A 19,971-nucleotide genomic window follows, 5' to 3' on the forward strand; every position below is an offset into this window, starting at 1 on the left:
GCTGTTATGAATATGTCGGTTCGGCCTCCGTGATGCTAACCCGCATGGGGAGGCGATGCGTGCCGCCCAGCAGTTCGTTAAGGCGACGGCGCAGCGTGCCCGGAGGGGTGTCTGTATCACACCGCCTTCCAAACTAGCGAGCATCGGATGCTTGGCTGGTTAGCGTTCATCCATATTGAACGGTGCGCCGTTGCCCGTCACTCTGTGACGACGACACGGGAAAGGCGTGGCCCTGCTGGGGCTTATCGAGGGCTAGTAAAAACGAGAAAGGGGGAGGAGAAGGGAAGCCGCACATGAGCGCGCACTCTGGCGGGAAGTCGATTACCGCCACCACTGCGCGCACGGTCGTGCGTAATTTCGCCGGAGGCGGGGGTGTTCAAGCTCGCTCATAACGCTTCACTCTCTCTTGATCACGCGCTTCCCGATCTGCATGTTTAATGCATCTTTTTAGATATAAATAAAATTATAAAAAGTCTAAAAAAAAGTCTGACAAGACATTAAATGAACGGACGGAATGCAGCAAAGGAATCCATAATGAAGGAAGGAAATTAAGAAAGTCCCAGCTTTATTTTGGCCGCCTGAAAGTAATAAACCTCTTTAGTGATGAATTGGCACTATAGTGTTGGCTGTCAAAAAAAAAAAAAATACTTCTTCCCCGCTTACGCTTTCCTTCTGGCGCCTGTCTCCTTTGCCTGGCGAGCTAGGCAGGTATTGCTCCGTCTTCGCGCGGATTCCTCTGTGCCTACGTATACGCCTACTCCCGTGCACTTCTGCCATCTCTTCTGTGTCTCAGGTGCATCCAAGGTCCTTGGATGGGGCTTTTTGTTGCGTCAGTGTTCTCGGTCCGACTCTTTTTTTTATTATTATTATTTCCACTGGTACTGCGCTTGTCTCACAGGTTGGTTTTACTGCCTCACTCCGCGGCCTGTATTATCACCTCTCGGCTCCTATATATAGCGCCTGCCGCTGCCGAGGTCTCCAGAGATGAGTGTTGCGGAAGGCCGCTGACAGCTTCAATCTTCTCTTTTCTGTTCGCTTCGAATTCCTACGTGTGTGAGCGTTTCTGCGTGTGCGTGGCTCTGGCAAGGATGTCGCTTGCGGTCTTGTCTCTTCTGCTCCTTTATTATTATTTTTTTTTTTTTTTTGGGGGGGGGGGGGGGCTTATGAGTTAGGCCTGGACTGTCACCTATCACGTTTGTTACCCTTTGTTTTTCACTTTATCTCTGTCCCTCTCTTTGTTTCTTCCCGTGGTGTTTCACCACTCTCCGAGGTCGTCGACACAATCGATCACGCCTCCGCAGACTCGCGTATATGGGCCGTGCATTACGAGTTGACGTCGACGGGGAGGAGCAGGAGAAGAGAGCGTTTTATAGCGGTGGGTGGAACAGATCCCCTACTGACGTGAGCCTTCTTTGGCGCTGTAACTGTGCCTTCGTTCTGCTATTGACGATCTCGGGCAGTGAAAGAAGCAAAAGTGAATTTCATGTGTACCTCACGGACGACCCCTTTCTTTTTTGCCAGCGATATAACCGCGTACCGCATCGCATGCGACGGCGGGGTGCCGTCAACAGCTGTACATTAGTTACACGTTTACGGCGCAAGGTGATATAATTCTCCAGGTATACGTGGTGCAGCCGTGTTATCGAAAGCAAACCAGCGACCAAAGACACGTCTGAGCCTAACTGTTCGGTTAGTGATATCGTTAGCGCCCATATGCGACCACTTGGGCGTATAAGCCGCCCGAGCTGACACGAACACTGGGCTTGACCATACCTCGCCTCCTGAAGCCCTTCGGGCATTGAACTGCGTTTTTAACGATAGCTCATATAGTTCGTTAGGTTGAAAAGTCCTCGGCGTAATAGTCGGCACTGCGTGTCGGAAATATTGTCGAAGGATACGTAAAAAAAAAAAAAAAAAAAAAAAAAATGTATCATGGTAACTTGTGGTTTAAATGATTGCGGATTGATTCGAGTGTTATAGGCGATGACGAGTTATTGAAATAATTAATATTAATTGTTTAACTGATGGATTAAAGAAATGGAAAAATTAAAAAGAAAATGGAAATGGGATTCAAAGCTGTCAGAAGGCTCGGAATGAAAATGCAATGCTTGACGATGCTAATTAAGAAAATTTACAACGTGCATTTCTTCGGTTATTTGATTGAAATAATCTAAAAATGAAAAATTCGTTCGATGGTGTCAAACTGCTCAGAATGGAAAGTCTATATTTACTCATGCTAAGTGTCGGCGTAAAAAAAAATAAAAATAAATAAAAGAGAAAACATCGTCCGTGTGTGTGAAGCGCTATCGCGTCATTCCGTTTAAGTGTCCCCTAATGTTTTTGCATTTACTTTGCTGTATTGTTTTTTTTTTGTTTGGTTAAAATTATGATGCTCAAATTTTTTTAACGTCTGATGGTAGTAGTTACGTAGTTCGTATTTTTTCTGACATTTGTAACAACGTGGCACTTACTGATATTGTGTATAAAGACAGATTTATTCTTTATATGGTATTTACGCGTATCAAGTCGCTAAGTATTGTTGGATAGGAAGCGTGCAGGTTGGGTCAGAGAAATAACTCAAGTTACTGACATTCTAGTGAAAATTAAGAAGAAGAAATGGGCATGGGCAGGACATGTAGTGCGAAGAGAGGATAACCGATGGTCGCTTAGGGTAACAAACGGAATTCCAAGGGAAGGAAAGCGTAGCAGGGGGCGGCAGAAAGTTAGGTGGTCGGACGAGGTTAAGAAGTTCGCGGGGGTCAAGCGGATACAGCTAGCTCAGAACCGGGTTAATTGGAGACATGTGGGAGAGGCCTTCGCCCTGCAGTGGGTATAGTCAGGCGGATGATGATGATGATGGTGATGAAGTATTGTTGGCTATCTGTATTTCATCGCCTGTTCAACGAATGCAGCTCCATCTTCATGAAGCAAGCAATAAAGTGGAAGTAATTGCGTTTCCGGCGCCTCTGTGCCAAGAGTAATTTCGAAGTTTGTTGCAATCGTCTTTGGTACGGAACGGCTAACAAGATTCAACGTGATAAAATAGCGCAACTAAGTCACGGACGAGGAAGGAAACACGGCAAAAGCGCTGACTTTCAACAAGTGCTATATGAAGGCATGTCAATATATACATGCGGCGAAAAAAACAAAACACAAAAAAAACAACCAACGTCACGATGAATGTCCAACAAGCCTGTTCATCTGTCTTAGCTAACAAGATTCACTTATTGCAGTATCCTGTTGCAGCGACGTGCACGAATGCAGCGACAGGACGGCACATCTGCGTGCAAGAGGCATTGTTTCCGATTCTTATTCGCACACACCAGCGCTGAGTGCAGCCGCGCTCCAAAATTCCAGCCGTGTGGCTTCTTCACCTCTGTAATGCCTCGCCGAATGAAAACCGCGTCGCCTGCTGCGGAGTGTACCCGGATTCGGCGAAATTAAATTCCTGAGCGCGTGTTAGAGAGCCGTGCCATTGGCGCGCAACATCTATTCTACTCGGCGACTTCGGTTACCATTTTCGGAAGCTGAAGATTCTGCAGCTGCTTCATTAGTGGGAGCGCGCTCCTGAGTGTCCCGTCAAGTACTCCCACCCACCTTCTCGCTCCTCTCACCGTTTCTCTTCTTTTGTGTTCTTTTTCCGCGCAAAAATAGCTGTCAATGCATTTCTATTGCCAAATCGGCCTCTGATGCCGGCACATCTATTTCATTTTTCTGACATGCGTAGTCTCTGCTTTCGGAGTCTCGTTGTAGCTCGAGCGCTCTATTGATCCTCGTGTAGTAGGGGGACTGTAATTAGTTTGATGCTGCATTTAGACGCCTGCAATTACGGTGTATAGTCAGTGTTCTGCGGTTGCTTAACGCCATTCACAGCAGCTGCAGCAGCCTGTTTCAAATGGTTCTTCTGTCTTTTTCAGGTAGGTAGGAGGCCCCGCTGTCCAGTGTCGAGAAGCACACGTGAGTTTAGTTGCCTACTGTGTATTTTCACTTATTGAAGGCAAAACCTTTCCTGGCTTATGAGCGGCATGGACGAACTGTCAATATTCCATTGCATAGATAATTAATGTAATATTACTTAATTTAGTATCATACCTAATTAGAGTATAGCCAGTTCGATGGTGGCCTCTAAATTTGGAAGGGCCAACCGCAAAATTTGGCCGTCTGGGTCCCCAAAATTTGACCACGTCAGAATTTGACCAAAATTGTTGTCGAACCTAATTCGAGTATGACATAGTTCAATGGAGACCTCCAAATTGAGATGGCCCACGTTGACATTTGGCCCCTTGGTCTCCCAAAATGGCCAATATCGGTGTGTCACTTGTTTCGGGTATAGCCAATTTAGTAGTGACCTACAAATCGAGGTGGGTCAGCGCCGAAATTTGGCTCCAGGACACCCACATTTTGACCTATTCAGAATTGTACGAAAATTCGTATCGAACCTATTCGAGTATGGCCATTTCAGTGGCAGCCTCTAAATTGGGGTCGGCCACCTCCAAAGTTTCGCCCTGAACTATTGAAATTAGACTTCGTCGGAATTTGACCGAAATTGTTATCTAATCTAATTTGAATATAACCAATTCGCTCGTGAGCTTAGTACTAAGTACGCTAGCTTTCTAGTAAGACGACACGCATTTAAGTCCATTTCTCAGGGCGCATATGTTCTGCGCCAGTCGTTTGCTTCAGTGTAGCCAGCACTGGTTTACGGATTCTCACTGCTCTTCTTAGAGTGTAGGCACCAAATTTTGGTGGCATTTTTCTTGTTGTTGATGATGCGTAAGTGATTCCTCTATCTTGGTGACCGCGCAGTTTTTTCCTACGATCGCTAAATAATTTACAATTGAATTTTGTTTTCCCAGCTTCTGTTTCAGTTTCAGCAGTCAGGCAATGGCTGTGACGTCACAGTCATGTCTAGGTCCCGCACTGTTCATTTGTTGTGATTCCTGTTTTTGAGAGTTTATCGTTGCACTGAGTTCAAACGACAGAGGAAGGATTATATCGCTTTTTCTTCACCCCTCACTTTACCTAGACTTGAGTTCGACGCCACAGCCATCACTAGGAAGTTGAAGCCAGAACCGAAATAGGAAAGGAAATAAAATCAATTATAATCTATTTACGTCTAAGGTATTTACTAAGGTAATCGCTAATAGAATCAGGACAACCTTAGACTTCAATCAAGCAAAGGATCAAGCAGGGTTTCGGAAACGGTACTCTACTATCGATCATATCCATACCATCATTCAGGTGATAGAAAAATGCTCGGAATATAACCAGCCCTTATACATAGCATTCATTGATTACGAAAAAGCATTTGACTCAGTTGAAACCTCGGCGGTGATGCAGGCATTGCGAAATCAGGGGGTAGACAAGCCGTAAGTGAAAGTGCTGGAAGATATATACAGTGGCTGCACAGCAACCATAGTTCTGCATAAAGAAAGTAACAAAATTCCCATAAAGAAAGGTGTTCGGCAAGGAGACACAATCTCCCCAGTACTATTCACAGCTTGCTTAGAGGAAGTATTCAGAGACTTGGAATGGGAGCAGTTAGGGATAAGGGTAGATGGAGAATACCTCAGTAATCTGCGACTTGCTGATGACATTGCCTTGCTAAGCAACTCGGGAGATGAACTACAAATAATGATTGATGATCTAGACAGGAAAGGTAGAAAGGTAGGCTTGAAAATCAATATGCAGAAGACTAAGGTAATGTTCAACAGCCTCGGGAAGGAACAGCAGTTTACATTAGGTAGCGAAGTACTGGAAGTAGTAGGCGAATATGTCTACTTAGGACAGGTAGTAACCGCAGATCCGGACCATGAAAAGGAAATAACAAGAAGAATAAGATTGGGATGGAGCGCATTTGGCAAGCACTCGCAGATTATGTCTAGCAGCTTACCGGTATCGCTAAAGAGGAAAGTATATAACAGTTGCATCTTACCTGTACTCACCTATGGCGCTGAAACGTGGAGGCTAACCAAGAGAGTTCTACTTAAGTTGAGGACAACCCAGAGGGCTATGGAACGAAAAATAGTAGGGGTAACATTAAGAGATAGGAAGCGTGCAGAGTGGGTCAGAGAAATAACTCAAGTTACCGACATTCTAATGGAAATTAAGAAGATATGGACATGGGCAGGACATGTAGTGCGAAGAGAGGATAACCGATGGTCGCTGAGGGTAACAAACTGGATTCCAAGGGAAGGAAAGCGTAGCAGGGGGCGGCAGAAAGTTAGGTGGGCGGATGAGATTAAGAAGTTCGCAGGGGTCAAGTGGATGCAGCTAGCACAGAACCGGGTTAAGTGGAGAAATATGGGAGAGGCCTTCGCCCTGCAGTGGGTATAGTCAGGCTGATGATGATGATGATAATCTATTCAGCGGTCGTAGGCAAATATCACCTGGTTATCTGTATAGCGTAGTGCCTTAGGCATCATTATAAAGAATAAAACGCGAACCCAAGAATTTGGTGCATATGCTCCTTTAACGAGGCAAGAAATACCTAGAAACTCTCCGTCATTAAAGGAGCGAATCCTTCCCCTAGCAATATTTTTGTTTTTAGAGATGTAGCTATATACTCAACGCGAAATCTGGGTTACGTCGCGCGGGGCATTTGACCTTCAACTAACGTCAAGGTCAAACAGGTTGAACCTTTATAGGATATAGGAAGTGCATAAAAACTATATATATATATATATATATATATGATAGAACCTTCATAGATAGGTCACAGTTGCATCAGTGTTAACCCGTGACCTTGACCTTAAATCTTAATATTATGTACGTCATGTAGAAAAGTACTGCGTCAAAGAATCACATGGTTTACAGGGCACAAGATCGCCCGATCACTTTGTATGAAGAGGCTGCCGATCCGGTCATGATTCAGGAGCCGAGAACGCGGAATCGAGAAGGACCGTGGCAGGTGGTAGCTTGCAGGTCACATTCCCGAGTAACGATTTCTTCTATGGGTTGTGAGGCATCCTGTCACAAAGCTGGGGGGAGCTGCCTTCTGGGGTTCCTTATTTGAAATGAGAAGGTGGAATAAGAATCATGCCTTCCACTGCTCTTTGGTTGCCAAGTTAAGCACGCTGCTCTTAGGCCACGGAGGCACGTTGGTAAGGCTTTATGCCGGCTAGCATTTACGAGCGCCCAAGCACCTTGTGTTGAGAACCAATGGAAAGCCTACACCATAATCGCGAAGAGCTGATTTTTTTAGATTTTACTTCATCTCAAGTGCAATTATTCAAGGTCGTTCTTACATTTATACCGACTAATGTCATTAGCTTTTTTTCCCCCGAAACTCTAGTTACAGCGAAAACTCGGCGCACCAAAATCTGTCTTCTTTCTTTCTTTTTTTTCTCGCGATTTAGGTGATCAATGTGCTATCAAATTAGAGGGGAACAACAACAACAACCGCTGTTCATGCGGCGAGGCGGTTGACGAAAAGAAATGAATAGAAAAGCTCGTTTGTAGTCAAACTAGCCTTCTCTTTCTAAAGCCTACGCAGCTTGACATGAAAAAAAAAAAAAAAAAAGAAAGGAAAAAATTACGGTGTTGGCCACACAATTGCTATGGCTGCAAAGTGGCGTTACCAAAGCGAGGGAGTACTGTACGTTTCAGTGCGTCTCCATTGCATTTGTTCCTCCAGTTCTGCCGTCACCACCGAGAACTTTACAAGGCGCCAGACCACCCCAGCAGCCTACGTCACGACTTCGGATGAACAAATGAAGGGCCAGCAAATTAGGCGGCATGCGCAGATCTGAGTCACGTGGTGCCCCCTCGCCACTTTGCTCGTGCCTGTGCGCGCACATTCATTTACTGACCATTTATTCCTCATTCGGTAGTCGTGATGTTCGCTGCTGGGAAAGAAGCTGACGTACCGGCCTCTTCAAATTCTCGGTGGTGACGCTCCTGCACGGCTTCGGGGAAACATCAAGATGACCCAAGAAATGTCTGATGACCCAAGATGGCCCAGACGAAGACAAGTCCATGTTGGCTCGACCTGCGAACTGAGGCTTCCCCCCAGATAGAAATGACGAGTCTCGAACTATAATCACGGATAACTTAGTCGAACCAAACGCAAACAGCATCGCTGTCATCAGCCTTACACGAGAGTGTAATCTGCACTAAATTTTTCTTTCTTGCTTGTTTTTTTTTTCTTTTTCACTTGAATCCAGGAAGCTGCCAAAACACTGCCAGCGTTGCATATCACTGGTTGTTGCTTCCGGCAGCTGTTCGCTGTTTGGAGCGCACGTACGACGTTTGCGGTTGCGCATGGTTGGGAAGCTCCTCTCCGCACTATTTCGACACGACCACGTCCGCCGGACAGGTGTTTAAAATTAATTTCGGTCGCTCACAATAACCCCCAGTTCTGCAGTCTTTCCCTGCACAGCGCATATTATTAACCACACTAACGGGGAACAAAAATGGCAAAAAACATTTTCAATTTCTTTCGAGAACTTTGCACCTCTCTCGCGTCCTCGCTTGTCAGACGCAGACCACGTGTTACGCGTATACCATTCAATCCACCCAGTATCCGTCGGTTCCGGGGGACACCGGAAATTAAACCTCCGCTCGTGACGCACCCACTATCGACGGAAACCGAGGCTCTCTCCGCGCTTTGTGTCCCGGCAGCCTCTTGCGCCAAAGGAAGCGCAGCCATTGTGCGGCAGACAAAAGCACCTACAGCGCATGCGCGCACCGGACAAAGACGGCAGGGAGGGTGGTCGGGCTTCGCGCGGCAAATGAGGTACCCGGCAATATTGTTGTGCGTTTTACTCTGACATTCCGTCAATATTTTCAAGCGTCGTTTGTAAGCAGGTATACCTCGCTGTTTTTCCAAGGAGGAATCTCAAGCACCAGCGGCACAATAAGTTGGCTTGCTGTGCTGAAAAACACCACGTTGAGGGCTTCAAGGCCTTTCAGTTTCTCGAACTGGCCCTGCTATTATTAATAGTTCTCGCGAATTCCCGCGCAGAAAGCGTGAAGTCCGCAGGGCTCACAAGCCTCCACTGTTTCAGAACTGTGGCAATGTTTCGCGAAATACAGTACGTGGCGATTCAGGATGTTACCAGAAAGGAAAGAAACTACATGCAGCACGGAATAGAACCTCTGACTTGGTGCAAATGAGGCCGCCGCACTTCTCATTTCGGCGTGTCTCGTAATATATCCGTCTCGTCTATTAATTGCGTGCGTGTGAAAACGGGAAACTCAGTTGCTGTACTCTTCCTGCGTGGGGCTATTTGTTGAAACTTGCAGAAATTCACTTTCGGCAGCGCGTGGAGTCAAGGCTTATTTGGGAGCAATGTTCAACTACCGCAATGAATAACCACCTTCTTCACCTTTCTCAATCGTGTGCGGTATAATTTTTGTACGTTAGTACGTAAAAAGGAATCAGTTTTTTTTTTATTCTTGCAATTTGTTTCCCATTATTCTATTTTAACGACGGCAAGGGAAGGAAAAGCACTGGACCATTTGACAACAATCTTATCCTCTTTTTACTTCCTTTCTTTTTTCATGTTGCTAGGCAGGATCAGCCGGATATGCACCTGCCGTTTTGTTATAAGACCTCACAATCATAAGTCAGCAGAAGGTTATTCTCACTGCGTACTACACAGCAGAACGCAGGTTGTAAGCGCGTGCCCTTAATACCATAATCATCTTACGCGCGCCGCCTGAGCGGTACGCGACTGGTACCGATGCGGGCGGTCATATGCACAGCTAGACTGTAGATGGCGCGTTTGCCTCCGTCAGGTTAAAGCCCCGTCAAGGTGGTCTGCTGTGAGAGCTTCGCCCTACTAAGGTGGATCACGGCAACGGATCGCGGATGGATCGCGATCTACCGGCATTTAATAGTACAAGACTTTGTTGAGGCGCAACACTTAGGCGCCTAATACATCGATAGCCTGCTGGGCGAGCAGGCGCTGTTCTTCTTCACCCTCAGCACCAAGCCAGTCCACCCAGGTCCAGATAGTATGGGAGGAGGTGGGAAAGAATCCCGATTGCAATGCAACCGGACATGAAAATAGGCAGTGTGAAAGGTTGGCATAAGGGGAAGGGCAGTTGGGGCATGATGGATCGCGACGGAATTTGTAGAGATATAGCCGGGCAGTGGTTATCAGTGTGTTCAACTGTATTTGCCGAATGATATGAGCCTCCCGAACGGAAAGATTAGGATGAGGGTCGGGGTAGAGCTTACTTGCGGTCTATGCGAGCAGTATTGTAGTATTTGCTGATGGTGGCGCGAAGAGACACTCTCGACCCGCCCTCCAAGGATCTTGGTCAGGGCACGTCAGGGGATGAACGGTGCCCGGTTACGAGTTTCACGGGCGAGCTGGTTCGCCAGCTCATTGCCGTCAATCCCCGAGTGTCCAGGGATCCATCGGAGGAAGACGGGGCAGGGCTGCAGCGCAACGAGTGCAACCTCGAGCTCCGTGGACAGATGACGTGTTAGACCTTTAGATTGAATGGCCCGGATAGCAGCCTGGGAGTTGGTGTATATAATATACTGAGGCACAGGCGGGAGAGAATGGAAACTTTGAATTGCATAAATGATGGAGAGGACCTCAAGCGAGATAATATCCGGAGGGTGGAGAAAGGGGCCGCTAGTGTGTGTTACAGGGGTAGGTAGACGAGGATGAAAGAGGACCTGGCTTCCGGACCCGCGAGGAGCCACATAAGAGGCATTCGTGTAAGCGACTCCATGGGTATTGAAGGGCGGACTATGATGAAAGGCAGCAGCATGTCGGCGGCCAGCATGCAGGACCGGTAACATATTGGCTGGAAGAGGAAGTATACGGAAGTTTGTGGCCTTTGTAGGGGAAGGAGTTGGCAGAGGGACTGACTGGATGGGGGAAATGTTAGCCTGGTTTAGAAACCAGCGTCCATGAACTGTGCCGGAGAGGCGAGCTATCTGTCGGTCACGGTGAAGGGAAAGGAGACTGCGAAGAGGATGAAAAAGCCCGGTGGCATAAAGCTTATCGGTGAAAGTGGTTATGGGAAGACAAAGAGCAGCTTTATAAAAGCCGTGAAAAGCTGTTGCAAGTGTGTCTTGCTGGCCCTGGGTGAATGAAAGATATGGAATAAAGTAAAGAAATTTGTTAAGAGCCAGCGTCTGAGCCAGTCGACAGGCGTGAGCTTTCCTCAGGCCAGAGGACCATCTCACAAGTCGGCGAAGTAAATGGGTGACGGACTGACAGGTAGCAACACCCAGATGGAGAGCCCGGACATTTTTGGCGGCATGCAGAGGCATATGCCAAGAACGCGACATTGAGAAACTTGGAGGATTGGGGAGCCGCCCAAGGTAAGGGATATCAGTGAGTTGTGAGCTCGTTGATAAGCAGAGTGAGTCAGAAGTAGGAGTGCTGACTTCTCGGGCGCGGGAGATAGGCCTGCATGGTCAAGAAAGCAAGAAGCGATATCCAATCCCTGCTGAATGGTGTCTTGAACGTGACCAGGAGATCCACGCGAGCACCACAGAGTGATATCGTCGGCGCAAAAAAAAAAAATGCTGAAGATCGGGAATAGACGATAACTGAACCGCGAGAGGAGCCATGGCGATATTAAAACGGGTAGGTGAAAGAACGGCATCCTGCGGGGTACCCCGGGAATATTTCAGGTCAATGGGAAAAGCAGATGATTTTGTCAGGTCTTGGGGGAAAAAGTAAGTGAGGTATTTACACAGTCTTAATTTAGCATTTACCAAAATCCATACACTTTAGATGGATTTTACTTATACATTATATAACTTGAAAAAATCTGCCCCGCCGCAATGGTGCAGTTTTCCTTGGGGGCAGTGGTGAGGTTGCTCGGCGGATGAGCCCAAGGAAGCGGGATCGAATCCCGGTGGCCGCTTTTCCTGGCAGGCGAAAAGCAAGGCGCCCGTGTGCTGTGCGATGTCAGTGCACGTTGAAAGAACCCCAGGGGATTGGAATTTCCGGAGCCCTCCACTACGCCGTCTCTCGGGGCTTGTGTCGTTTTGGGACGTTAAACCACAGAATTCTCTCAGTTCCAACTCGCTCGAAAAACAACACGTAAGTAGAAAGAGGCGTTGGCATGAAGATGTAAATGTAATAGACATATTCACATGATTGTACAAAATGTCCTGAATTGCCACCGTTATAATTCTCTGGGAGATGAGACGCCTGTCTATCGACTTCTTGCTCTTTCGGAACCATGCAAGAACAGGCGACCATGAGGGACATTGGAAAACAGTTCTGGCGAAGGAAATATTTAACACAATCTTGCTATAACATATACGAAGGTGTCGCTATCTAGAAGGCCTTTCACGATCAACAGGGGGAGGGTTGAGGCTGGTGGATACACTTGATGTGCCATAGCGCTACAAGACGTTGCGAGAGAAGACACAAGACACATTCAAGCTCACTCAAAATGTTTTCTTTGAATCGAAATGAAAAACTTAATTGAAAATAATTTTGAATTTACAAAGCGTGCTACATTGAATCATTGCATGTGTAGCTGTCTTGAATCCTAGCATACATTGTTTAAACCATCTCGAATGGATCTGTAACAGCGAGAATACACAGTGAGCATGCGTAAGTGCATAAAAGTGAGCTGAAATTCGGAAGTATGCTTCCCTTGGTATGCATTACTTTCAGACTGAGCGTTGCCTGTTTTACCATTTAACTTGCCATTCAGAGCTCGTGAAGCTCTCTTCAGATCTTCGGTACCGCTCTCGCGAGGAAAACCTGAAGTCGAAGCAGTGGATTCGATCGGATGACGCCGAATTCTCAGCGAGTGCTGACGCGAGCTTGGCGCCATTTTGGATGGCGTTGGAACCACCCCGCGCGGAATAATTATTTCTCGCTCGTTGCCGCCTACTCAAAAATGGAGTGATTAAAACGGAAGCCGGGACTGCAGTTGTCTTGATTTCTCTTTTGATGGGGCTACTTACTCGAACACGCAGTAATTTGAGTACGGCAGCGCGCTTAAAACAATGAATCATATATGATCTGTTTCCCGTGGAACGGCACTGAATATGTTCCCATACCGTTCACGCGCGTTCTCGAGTTGCAATTGAATTTGTTGCGTAAAGTCCCTTCTCTTTGGGCGTAGTCTTAATAACTTTTGCACTCATCATGTTACGTTTGAGTTACGTTAGAGGCATGATGTTACGTTTTTGTGGCCGGCGTGAAAGCGACGCATTTATTTTAGAAGAAATGGTTTAATTTTTACGTTTTCGCACGTAAAGGCGCAAGGCTCTTTCCGCTTCGGCCCTTAGTTACAAGGATTCTTTTTTTGTATATTGCAGACTGCGCGCGTGTTCATATCCAAACAAAAAATAAATCTCCCATATTTGTATAGTGAAGTTACATACAATAGGAGAAAGTAAACCATGACCGTAAACGCGGCCAGCAAAAGCAGAAATCCGTTGAAATTTGCGGCGCGAAAATTGGTGCGAATAGCCTTTCCCGGTCCATTAAAGCTAGTTTCATTTTCTTTCTCTTATCTCGTGAACTTTGGACGAGGGAACGCTATTTGCTGTCATGTGATGTGGCACCCTGTCTGAAGGCAAACCGTTCGAAGGTTGGGATTTGTTGAGCGGTCACTTTGTTCTCCGGCTTCGAGCAATATGCAATCAATTACTTGCGCCGGCGGAAATAGCACGACTTCAGCAGAGTTTATTGCAGAGAAGACAAACAATAATAATAAAAAAAAAGGATACGACAGAAACTTTCGTTTCGATCGATCAATTGAAGTCCGGGTTACGCTGGAACGAACATAAAGGAAAAGCCGGTATAATTCTCTCTCTCTCTTTCTCTCTCTAACATTTCACGCTTTGTTCATTTCTTTGTTTCTTTCTTTTGTCATTTCAGCGCCTCTGTTTAAAGGAAAACTCTGGGGCTTTCTTTCTTACACATTTTAACTAAATAGTTAGCGAGAATTCTCTCCTCCCCCTCTCTATCATTGTAGCAATTTCGCAACGGCGCAATACACTCACCGCTATATATATATATTTTTTTTTTTCGGGGAAAGTCGATTTTGGAATGCTTTTTATTTCGCCACCGTATACCGTTGAGGATTTTTCGGGCGATCGGTGCTGGCGACGTCGCGACTGGCCACCCCTTGATGCCCGCTCTTATCTTGCTGGCCGAGTAGACGCCGGGATTGTTTGTGATCGTTTGAGGTATTTTTGAAATAGCGGGATATATTCGCCTATGGTCGCTATATAGACAAGCCAGTCAACGCGTACTCAATGTACGCATTGCTTTGCGTCGGCAAAGAATGCAGCTCGGTTTATGCTGATGTTTCTCCGGCTGTTTTCAATTTGTTTGGACACTTCCACTCAAGAACTGATTACAAAAACACGGTATACCCAGGCGCTTCCCTAATCTGTATTAGTTGTCGGGAAGAAAGGACGATGGGCTTTTAAACTACGCCGTGAGAGAAGGTAGGGAGGAGGTAGTGAATAATGATGAGGGCAATGGAGAGACGCTGTAACGCGTGCCCCGGACTAATTTCGACTGCATGGGGAAATCCTTAACGCAAGCTCACACGCATGTTGCGTTTCGCCTCTGTGTGGAATATGGCCTCCGGGACCGCACCGGCATCGTCGAGTGCAGCGGCGGACCGTGCATGGTAATTACCGTGGTGCATGAGGTGTGCCTGGCGCGGATTCTGTTCTATGCTTACCTTGTCATCCCGTCCCTTCTCGTTCATGGGCTGCCGTGTCAGCTAATCAATGCCTGACTATATATCACCCCAACAGTATTGGTCTACTAGCGTACTCGACGTTTGCTTGCTGTTTGCGAGTATACCGTTAATCGTTCGAGTGCCTTAACTGTAATCGATATGCATTCTTTTCTTGTAGCACCGAGTACTCTCAGTATTATCGGCCGTTTTGTTAGATTGTATTTTGAGCTTGATAAACGAGAGAGGTGAAAGAAGCGAATTCGTACAGCTTCGGGAAAAATATTTCGCACTGACCATTGCAACCGCCAAGCATGCGCTTGATGAACCCGCATGACCAGTGGACACTGCAATGCTTGTCACGAATTGGAATGCTTGGAAGTCGACTCCGTTTCTGAGGACCAAGGAGAGGGCACAATTGTGGCGCGTCAGCCTTGTTGGCCGAGGAGCATATATAGCAGTCTAATATCAAAAAGCATCAGTTGTCCATAACGTAGGGGCCGCATAATTATTTTCGCGTACAATACAAAAAGAGGGGTGTCGTTCTGCCTAACTAGAATTGTTTCGGCGCTCTCATTGAAACTATCTCCTGAAATGCCTACTAGCATGATTTGACGTGCTTGTTCCATTCACTGCTACCACTACCAGGCGACTGGTTAGAGATAAACTGTTACTACGAATTCGTGCTCGAGTGGATGGATGCGTTCCGTAAACTTTTGCATGGTTACCGTACATCGTAGCAATATTTACAGCAGTGTCTCACGCCGCCTAGTGGAGGAAAAATTTGAAAGCGTACGTGTGCCGAGGCTTTCGCTGCGCGTTAAAAAATCTGCTAGTAAGTGCTGGCACGCAGCGTGCGCCCGTACGTGCGTGAACCTGTTGCCACGCTGCGGGTGAGGGGATTTTAGTGGCCGCAGCTGACATAGCTCGGTCGACACCGGGGAACCGCCGGGCCGATCGATGCCAGTTTCCTTGCCTCTGTTCTCTCTCCCCGTGCGGGGTCGCCGACGCGGTGAGAGCGCGCGTGCTCCGGCGTTCCAGTCCACCGCGCTCTTGGTCGCCGCCCGCGCTATGGCGAAAGCGGCGCGGGTGACGCAACTGTACTCGACTTTCCCGCGAGGTCCCGCTTAGTTACGCTCTCTGCGCTAACGCCCTTTGCACTCCGTGTATTTGCTTTTCGATTATTTCCGTTTCGACCCCAGATGCAAATTAGGGGCGCGAGATTTCGGCAGCGCATGGCTTTTCTCTTCTCGCGATCATTATTCCCCTTATTCTTTTTCTTGCCCCCCTTTATTTTTTCCGCCACCTGTTTCATCGATGAGGACAGAGGAGGGCGCGCTCTTGGCCCGAAAGAAGCACTCCTCGCAGGCTGCAAGTGGCGCTCGGTGAAGGCAGTCGGACTGCTTCGTCGCATTATCTGGACGAATACGCAACTGTGGTTTCGTCACAACTTAGCTTCCCTCCTTTTTTATTTGTAAGCATTCATTTTTGTGTCTGATGCCGGTGGTTGCAGAAACGTGATGGGGTGTGTGAGATTGGTGGAGTCAGCTATACTTTCTCGGAACGTATTTATCGATTAATTATGCATCCTCATATCCGCGTCATTACTACTCGCAACTATACTCGCAATTGGCGTCGGCCGTCTTGGGATGATCTGATACAGCCCCCCCCCCTCCCCCCCATTCCCCTTTTCCTTCCACGGGCACTGTTAGGGGTGCAGCACTTTGGTTCGATGCCTTTCAAGCTACCCTTTTGATTTTCGTACTATGTTACCAAATCGAATGAAAAAAAAAAAAAAAAGAAGAACCTAATGGAGGCACAGCACTTTAGGAGTTCTATAAACTGCCCACAGTGCAATGAATAAATGAGAGCCGCCTCTCAGTAATAATGTGACAGTGGGATGAACAACCATGACAGGAAGAACAAAAAAAGCGCTTGTGTTGTTGTCCTTCCTTCTACTCGATCGTTGTTTGCGCTGTCGTCGTCTCTATACTCGTGAACCAACTAGCCCAAATAGCCACTTTGCATCAATCCGTCTTTCTTAATCATTCTTGCTCGTGTCTATGTTACACGTGGCCGTTGCAACGTCCGTTCAATATTGCGCGTCTTCATGTGTCGAACATTCCGCGCTATTGCATGATATTGATCAAAAAAGTGTGCAGAGAGGTAGAGGGGAGGGAAAAATTGTCTAACACAGCATTTAGCGTGCACGTTTAGAAGCCACAATGATTCTAACCACATATGAGAACTTATATTGAAGTGTCGAAAAGGGCCGAGACGAATGGAGTCAGCAAGTTAGGTCAAATCGTGAGATAAAGCCGAAGCTGCGAGCCGGCGCAAAGCGAGCTCGGTGGAATTGATAACAGCTGGCATGTTCGGACCGAGCCGCGTTAAGCCTTTCTTAAGCTCCCGCCTCCAAGTACTCGCCAGCTGCCCCTTACACAAGCTTCCTAATCCATGGAAGGTCACATAACTTTTTTGTTTCTTTTCGGGAGCTCTCCCCAACATCCAGTGTGCACATATGGTCGGTTGGTTATTTCGGGATCCGGAACCCGAAACTCGCGGCATTAGCGTGTCTTCGGGAACCTTGGACGTTTTGAAAGTTGGTCTCGTCTTTCGGCTCGAGAAATAGCAAACGCAAAAAGGGGGGGGGGGGGGGGGGGGGGAGGGGGGGGTCTAGATTTTTTTTCTTTTCTTCTGTGCAAATGACCTTGTTGCAACGGGCATTTGATCCGTTGTGTTCTTGTGTCCTCGGTTTACGTAACCGTCATCGATGGCTTAGTGCCTGTGGCGATACTGCTAAGGAGCATGAAGTGGTCAGTTTGCACCTCGGTGGACGCATTTTCGCGGCGGCGAAGTGCAAAGATGTAACTCCGTATTTTTATGAGGTGTAATGGAAAAACCCTACCGCGTTCAAAATTTATCCGAAATGATCCGCTTCAGAACACATTTGTCGCTTAATCATCGATCTATCGAGTTACAGTGGGGGACAAGTTTTTCTGGCAGTGGAGCGGTACAGCTTCGGAACAGACAGGGAGGAAGTGGGAGGCCTCGGCTGCGAAAGGTGGTTGATTTGAAATCCACCGCTGGACGTAGACGGGTAGAAGCGTCCCACGCGGGCCGGCGCCCGGCTTTCATAGGGACATGCTCGCTTGGGACACACACTGCAAACACCGCCGCGCACGTTCGGGGGCTAGCCAGGTATCGAGGGCTAATGTTGCTCTGTTCACACGGAGGTTCGCATTTATGCGCTTTGACCAACATCGCTAAAACAACTTACCGGTTAACTGTCACTGCTGTAAGGTGATTTTTACTAAAGAAGTTATTGCTCAAGAGCATCACTCACCTCCGGCTGTCTGGCTCGGTGCAAGAAAACCATACGTCTGTGATAAATTATTTGCTTTCACACCACAGATAATGCTCAGACGTTCACGCTGTGCACCCATAATTGTGCTGTTATTTCGGTGCGTGGAAAGATGACTGCATTGCTGAAATGTTTTCGAATCGAAGCTCCCGGATCATTCATAATTTACATCCCGACTATGGCTTTGCAACAAGCCGTGACCTCGCCCCTCCGCTGAGTCGGCCATATTGGCAAAGGTCTAGATCAATCACAGGTGACAACCAAAAACAACTTCAGATTAGCATCAGGTGGCAAGGGAAGAAGGTTCTAAATTTAGTGAATAAGCAAGCTCCATGCCCTGTTGATGGGCAGACGAAAAGCTAAATGCGCGGCAAATACGTGTCGCCTAGGGGTAACAGTAACGTGAGTGTGTTTCATTTTTAGTCACTTTGTCCGATAAGGGCGGCGTAATGGACATAAATACACCAATAACCAACTTAGCCGAAATGACCTGCACAGCGCTCTTATTAAGCGAGATTTTCATTGTGTGATTGGCTTATAAACCACACTGTTTCACGGTTCACTGTTTTTTTTTTCTTTTTTTTCTCCACACGCGCATCATGGCGAGCTATCACCGCGGAGGTTGTGGTGGGATTGCGACTAACTAACCCAAACTCACGGAACGCTTTCTAATTAATTGTATGTCTGTCCTGCCATCAGCAGCGCTATAAAAGGAGACAGAGTGTGAAAAGTGCGCCCCAATGCTTTGCCGTCCCCTTACTATACGAATAGGGCGCGAAGACACGCGCTCTCCCCGCCGCAATTGGCCGCACCGCGAAGCCGGAGCCGCTTTCTCGAAGGCGGATCAGAGCCGTGGGTATAAGAGGATTAAAGGCGACGGCTAGGTCCGCCAATCTTTCCGGGACAATAGGCCCTTTATCGCGTATACTGCAATCTCCTTTCATTTTCTCGAACTGCTTTTTGCCCCTAGTGCGCATCGTTTTCTACCTTTTTTTATTACTGTTGCCTGCCGCTCGCAACAGTATAGCGCTGAAACGGGTTCCCGGAAGCAGAGCACCGGCCGTTGTCACGTGGTCGGATTATTGCTTGACGTGGTTCCACGGCATGCGCCCACGAAACTCTCTTTTCGCGCGCTCTTTCGTTCATCGTTTTTGCTCTTGGCGTTAATGTATTGCCTTCAATCGGCTTGTATGCTTTTGTGATTTCTGCGTTCGTCACTACTTTCTTTATATCGGTTCTTTCCTTATTGCGTCGTTCCTTTCCCGCGTTCACTCCTCTACTTCATTCTACGATGTACGCGTTCCGGAGCAGAGGAGCGCTGTTGGCTGTTTGGCGACGAAAGTACTTGCGCCTTGTGTTTGTTTTTTTCTTTTTTTTTTCTTTTTTTGGCGGATAACGTGTTCATGCATCTGTGTTCACAAATGTAGGAGTCCGTTACGAAATTGGAGCCCCCCCCCCCCCCCCCCCCCCCCAAAAAAAAAAAAAATAATAATAATAATTTCTGAAGTGCAAGACACCTGACACGGTCGTTCCGGGTCACAGTTTGCCAAAAGTTCTGTTCATAGTGTTGGATCGTGTTGGCAGTTGTCGCGATCATCAAAAAAGGCCGAAGTTGAAACCACTTCCCGAGTTGAAAGAGGAGCGCAAGAATAATATTTCACACTTGCTGGGCGTGGACAGACGTGCGGTTGGTTCATATTGTTACGGTGCGCAGTCGCGAGACGAGGATGTTGGTTCTCGTGCAGTGTTGGGAACGACGGCGTTGAAGCGAGATAGACTTGGTTTTCGGAGTGCGCTCCTGCCGGCGAACTGTCGCGGTTGCCTCGGCGTGCTTCACCGTGACATTTTTATGGAGGTGCGGGATTGCACTCGGAGGTAGCCGCGACAGGCTCCCCGTAACAGTATTTCAGATGCACCTGAGGACGTTGTCCTTGTAAATCCTCGATGTACGAACCAGGGACGCCGTATGT

The 19,971-nt window shown here is 47.4% G+C and overlaps 1 protein-coding gene across 4 annotated transcripts in view; it reads left to right on the forward strand.

The window, feature by feature from the left end:
* The window catches only part of LOC146209231 (cytochrome b5 reductase 4), a 264,229-nt gene that overhangs the window by 133,589 nt on the left and 110,669 nt on the right, over positions 1-19,971 (forward strand). For 2 of the 4 annotated variants that reach the window (XM_084597629.1, XM_084597660.1), the window contains exon 3: positions 3,918-3,957. The exons of the other annotated variants lie outside the window; for them this stretch is intronic. The gene's annotated coding sequence lies outside the window, so the exon portion shown is untranslated. The remainder of the gene's footprint in view (positions 1-3,917; positions 3,958-19,971) is intronic. 4 annotated transcript variants of the gene reach the window in all.

Source organism: Amblyomma maculatum, chromosome 1, assembly GCF_055883805.1.
Source record: "Amblyomma maculatum isolate TAMU_Amacu chromosome 1, ASM5588380v1, whole genome shotgun sequence".
Classification (NCBI taxonomy): domain Eukaryota; kingdom Metazoa; phylum Arthropoda; class Arachnida; order Ixodida; family Ixodidae; genus Amblyomma; species Amblyomma maculatum.